Source organism: Solanum verrucosum, unplaced genomic scaffold (genome assembly GCF_900185275.1).
Source record: "Solanum verrucosum unplaced genomic scaffold, falcon-dt-bn FXZP01000049.1, whole genome shotgun sequence".
NCBI lineage: Eukaryota > Viridiplantae > Streptophyta > Magnoliopsida > Solanales > Solanaceae > Solanum > Solanum verrucosum.
This window is the reverse complement of record NW_026020221.1, coordinates 9479586-9485585: the sequence shown is the minus strand read 5'-3', so window position 1 is coordinate 9485585 and position 6000 is coordinate 9479586. Positions and strand designations below refer to the sequence as shown.

The following is a 6000-nucleotide window of genomic DNA, read 5'->3' as shown; positions in this document are numbered from 1 at the left end:
ATTAGCTAGTGTGGATATTCACTACGCTAGACATAAATTCCCTACTACTCCTCATTTTTACGATGTCATGAACTCCCACACCTCCGTAACTTTTCTCCATGATCTTCCCCCATAACCTTCATGATTAATTTCATGTTTATGACAACCTTTTGTGTGTTTCTACGTAAACTATTAATAAAAGCATAAAAGTGCATATTGTATACTAGACTTGAGAATTGAGAAACACTTGGAAGAAATGAGAAAATTTATACACTCTCTTCTTTGGTCTCTCTTTATTTGCTTTGTTTATATATTGTGTTTGCTCTCATTATATAGCAATTCTTTGTTTAGAGGTAGTAATTTATTTTTACTAGAATGAGGGTTGACTATTGTTTTTTTACTACTTATATTTCATAGCTAGTTTTCTCATTATAGGAAAATTGTCATATCCAACGATAACGAACGATTGGCAAATGGTATATGTTGATTGTGATGGTACATATGGTAAAGGTATTAGTGACTTTGAGTAGTGGCATAACAAGAATGATTGATGCGGACATATATTGATCGCTCACATTAAATTTATTTTATTAGTAGAGGGACAAATATAACCCTTTTGCCTAGATTGTTTAACGAGAAGAATTGAATAACTAAAAGATAACTGCAAAAATATACATACAACATGATGTACATCACAAAGATTAGGAGAATGCACTGTTGAAACTATCTTCAACATGTAAGTATTTGTGATATGTAAATTAACTCGACTGATATATAGTATATGTGACAGTTTGGCCGAGTGGTCTAAGGCGCCAGATTTAGGCTCTGGTCCGAAAGGGCGTGGGTTCAAATCCCACAGCTGTCATTTTAGAATTATTATTTTTTCACTACTATTCTTAGTATTACATAGCAATAAGTTAGGTATTGCTTTATATGTGTATATATAAATTTTTAAATCCCTTAAACGTAATGGAGAGTAGTAGCTCAGTGGTTATGGGTGTTCATAGAGTTTTTAAATGCAAATTAGTCAGGTTTGGTTCTCCACGTTCACACACAATTATATATTTTTCTAGCCTTTTAGTTTCTTCTTTAAAATTGGCCCTATTTGGACCAAATACATTATTATTGGTACTAATTACATACTGAAATAACAATTTCTTTAATTATATTTACTGCTAGAAAAATATTGTTGACACCTAATTTTGATCCTCCCCGATAAGATTAATTTTCGAGCTTCTTAATTTTCAATGATTTGGAATAATTAGTTTTACAAAACTCAAAAAGATAAATAAATTATTTTCTAAGTTTTAAAGCAATTTTAGTCATGTTTATGATTTTTAAAACAATATAATATTTGTATATAAATTTTATATGTGATTGTTGCATTTTCTTACGAGCATTTCAAAAATCAAAGAAAAAAAAAAGAAGGGAAATTACTTGTTTAAAATTTTTTGATAATTATCTCACTTAATATTAGTTAATATTCCTGAATTAGTTATTTTTATCTCGTTAAGATTAAGAAGCTCGTTAATTAATTAATTTAATTCATCGTGTTTAAATTCTAGCCGCATACACTAAATTAACTCAATTCGGCTATGTTTTGAATTTTATATGGCCATATTTTCAATCCATTTAGTCATTTTATATTACAATTCTAGCCAATTTTAACCTCACCTTAATTCAATTTTTTTTTTTTTTTTTTTTTGACCAAAATTGGGTCAGTCAACCCATTAGCCCATTCCATTATTTCCAGCCCACTTAATTTCCTATCCTAATCCAAACGTACAGCAGCCCATCCCAGCCCACTTTTAACACTCTTAAAATGACCCTAAACCTGGCCCAACTTCAATTTTCAGCAAAGAAATAACCCACCAGCTTCCTAACGTTGCTCTCCAACGTTCTCAACGTTCCAGCGACTCAAACGACAGACCCAAAAGCTGCCCAGCTTTCCAGTAGCAGCACCACAGCATCTTCCTCGCTGCATCAGCAGCGAAAAAGCACATGTCAACACGCAAAATTTGTCCTGGCGCCATGTGATCGCTCCACGTCGCACCTCAAGGACGGGAGATCGATCTGAGGCGTCCGTCCCCCTTTCCCCTTTCGAAATGAGTCAAAATCTCAAGAAAATGGTGTCTAGCTTGAAGGGTGAAAGAAATTGATGGCATTTGAATTTCGAACGGATCCTTTCTATTTGGATTTCGGCCTCTTTCCCCCCAAAAATCTGAACCCGAATTGCTCCCTCTATAAACATCTTTTATGTTCATTTGTAGTAGGGGGGATTTTTTTTTTTAGTGGCCAAAAAAATAATAATATAAATATAAGAATATATACAATCAGTAGCGATATTTAGGGAAGAAGGGACGAGAGATTTGTTTTCGGTGCTCGCCACTTGCAAAGCTCGTTGGAATCTCGTTGTGGTATTGAAAGTTGTAATTCCCTTGCTCGTTTTTGTCTCCGCTCGCTGCACCTTTGAAGGTAATACCCACCTTTAAATTCAAGCATTTTACTTTAACGTGTTGTTGCTTGATTTGTGACTATGTGAAGCTGTCCGTATGCTATTATTTGGGACCATTTTTGACTTGTTTGTTGGCTGTAAATCAGTGAGGAATCCAGTTTGTTGGTCCTCGTTGTTGTTAGTTTTCCGTTTCGTTGAAAGTTTGTTGTTTCCCCTGCCCCCGAGCTATTGTTTTATAGTTGTTATTTTGAACCTATAGTCGATTGTGTCAATCATGTTAACTTCTTGTCGTGCCCTGTTCATGCGGTTTACCTTATAGGTGGCAAATAAGTCAAATATCATATTTGGTTCGGATTCAAAAAATCTTTTTTTTTTCTCTTCCCGAAACACAGTGATGTCTTGTTCTTGTATGTACCCTTAAGCATGAGTTGTTCCTTTTTCTCCTTTCTGATGGTCTGTTGATGAATTTTCATAGTCTTAAGGTTGAGTTTAAATCGTTCTCGTTTTAGCTTTAAATGCATGTCTGGGTGTGCAAAACTTATGTTGAAGTTCACTGTGGTATCCTGTTGCTTGAGCCCGCTTTATTTCTTCATTTGAGATTGTGAAAGAAGCCAAAAACCCTCCCTTATTCATGTCTAAAGGATCTGCAAAACAGTGACACTTGCTAATTTAAATTCATTGACTTGTCATGTTCAAAAATGCTCAAGTTATCATATTGGTGCATAGTTTCATTAATGTCTTTGCTTAAATTTGTGTGGCCTTTTAAACTTAATGACATCACTTAAAATGATCTGCTCCATCTTTTGATTGACAATGGCTTCCATGTTATTATATTTGTCTAAGTAATTATGCCTATATCTTCTCCATTTGATCACCATTAGTTTGATTGTTTATTTGTCATCATATTATAGTACTTTCTTTTATCATGTGAGTTTCATTCCATCTTAAGCAAATAGTTTTATAAGTGTTGTATGTGGTCTTTTGGGTTAGCTCTGCATCATGTTGACATGATGAACCAATCATGTGTGTTTTCACCTTATTTCTATTTTTTTTTTATGCCTTAGTTATATTGTAAAACCTTAAAGTATGCTCCATTCCTAATCTCCATCTTGTTTTTTTTTTATGCACGAACCGCCTCCTTCCGAGTCTTTGGAGGCTCCCTCACCTTGCATTTCATGGATTGGGCCTTATAAGCCCAATTCTATATTTCCTATCGAGTCCAAAAATAGCCGACGAACAGGTCGCATGCAGCATAGGGGCTGGAAATTCAACTTACAGATGCTGGAAAGCTGAAAAACAGCTTGATACAGCCTTTTATACACTGATATACGGTCCCGCCCAATAAATACGGGATTAAAAATAAAAATACAAGTTTAAGGCATCAAAGAGGATCGTATACACTTGGTATACAGTCCGATATACAAGAAAATGAGCCAAAATACGACTCATATACGACAATATACCTTTGCTGTATACAGGTGCTTGGGAGCGAAAATGGGCCCAAAAAGGTCCCAAAAAATGGCCCAACAGCAGAATTTTTATCGAATGGGCCCAAAATCATGTCGGAAATTTTTTTAGAATAGGACAGGTTCAACAAACTCGGAGAATTTGGGCCAAAGGCCCCAGTTCAATACTCTTTCCCTTGCTCTTATTTATTTTGTTGTATTTGACTAACATTTGATTATTTTATGATTTAACTTAGTTAAATTCCCGGAGATAGCCATTTCACTCTTTTTTTTTATATATATATTCAACTTAAAATGTTTATATTTTTCTTCTCGGCTTTACTTTATTATTCGTCTCGTCACTTAAGTTATCCCCCTTTAGAAAATTTCCCTTTAGTTCATTCCCCCTTAAGATAAATAAAATGATAAAAATAGTAGTAGTAACAAATAAATAAGTAAATAAATAAATAAATTCTTACTTAGTTAAAATTTCAAAAAATAAGTTAAAGTGAATGAGTTCTTTTACTTAGTTAAAGTTTTCAAAAATTAGTTAAAGTAAATAAGTTCTTTTACTTAGTTTAAAGTCTTCTTTTTCAAAAAATTAGTTAATATAAAATGAGTCTTTTTACTTAGTTAAAATTTTAAAATTAGTCAAAATCTTTTTTTAGTCAAATTGCCGGTCAATCGCAAGTTAGCGGGCATTCCCAGGGCCTAACACCTTCTCGAAATGTACATTGAACTTTGGACCCTTTTTAATTTTCAATTAATTTTATCTGTTTAAATATTTTGAAAACCGTAAGTATTTTTTCTTGATTTTTTACTAAAGATTAAGTGGCGACTCTGTTCTTTTGGAAATTCGATTTCTCTTAAATCATAAGTTTAATCGATTTTTCAAAAACTCAGTCATTTTTCCTTTATATATATTTTTAAATAAAACAAATATTATTTCGAATACATATATCAAACAAAAAAAATATATGTATTTCAGATACACACATCAAATTATGTGTAATTTGTTCCAGATACATTATATTAAAGCTTGATTGACTCTTCCCCTCACTCTCTCCTCTCTCTCTCACCTCTCCTCTGTATATGTATTTCAAAATGTATATGAGTTTTTCACAAATTTTAAGTATCTGTGTTTTCGATATCAATATCATGTATTTATGTATCCCATACCAATTTCATTTAGTATATCTGATATCAATATCATATATCGATTTCATTAGTGTGTTTGATACTCCAAATATTTAGTATATTCTTACATAGATATAATCTGATATCAAAAATACATATATCTGGTATCAAAATATGCACTGATATATTCATGAATGTATCATATATTGTTACATGTATATGAAATATTAAAATATGCACCGATACACATCCTCATCGAACAAAAAAAGGAAAGAGCGAGAAAGAGCGAGGGGGATAAAGAGAAAGAGGGATAAAGCGAGAGAAAGAAGAAGAGTCGTTTTGATTTACAGTACCATCAAAATGAGTAAAGAAAAAGATGAACATTTAATTGCACGATTTGTTCTTCAAATGAGTTGATTTTTAATTTTTGTTCTTTGTCATCAAATTTGTACCCGTCAAGCATAATTCTTTAAGGGAACAATAACTTGTGGTATATTATGATGATACGAAAATATAAAACCCATGATAAAAAGTTTTATTATGAACAATAAAAATTAAAGATCAACATAAAATACGGACAAAAATTCAAATGACTCGTATAAGATTTCTAGCAACTTGTGGACGTTGCATTTACAATCAGTCTCGAATCAAATCTTACATAGAGAATATGGAACCCCAAGCTCATTGATATCACTACTATGATTGCATGCCTTTTATTTTATTTTATTGAGAATCCTCTAAATTAAATGAAAAAATAAATAATGGAGAAGTCAAATAATGGATGATGCCACTTACTATTGGATAAAAAGTCTTTGATCTCCAACAGGAAAAGAACAAAAAATCTTTTGCTTTAGAATTGTTTCAATTCTAAGCTAAAATTTTGAAAGAAACAATACAATGAACCAACTTAATTTAATAATTTATTTTAGTTGGAGAATACATTTTAAGTGGCTTCTCAATTTGTGCTAAAATGCCTAGCTACAA

At 32.2% G+C, this 6000-nt stretch overlaps 1 non-coding gene across 1 annotated transcript; it reads left to right on the top strand.

Moving 5' to 3' along the window:
• Positions 1-764: 764 nt before the first annotated feature.
• TRNAL-UAG (transfer RNA leucine (anticodon UAG)) lies at positions 765-844 on the top strand. The gene has a single exon. It is a non-coding gene; the product is annotated as a tRNA-Leu (tRNA).
• Positions 845-6000: the final 5156 nt, after the last annotated feature.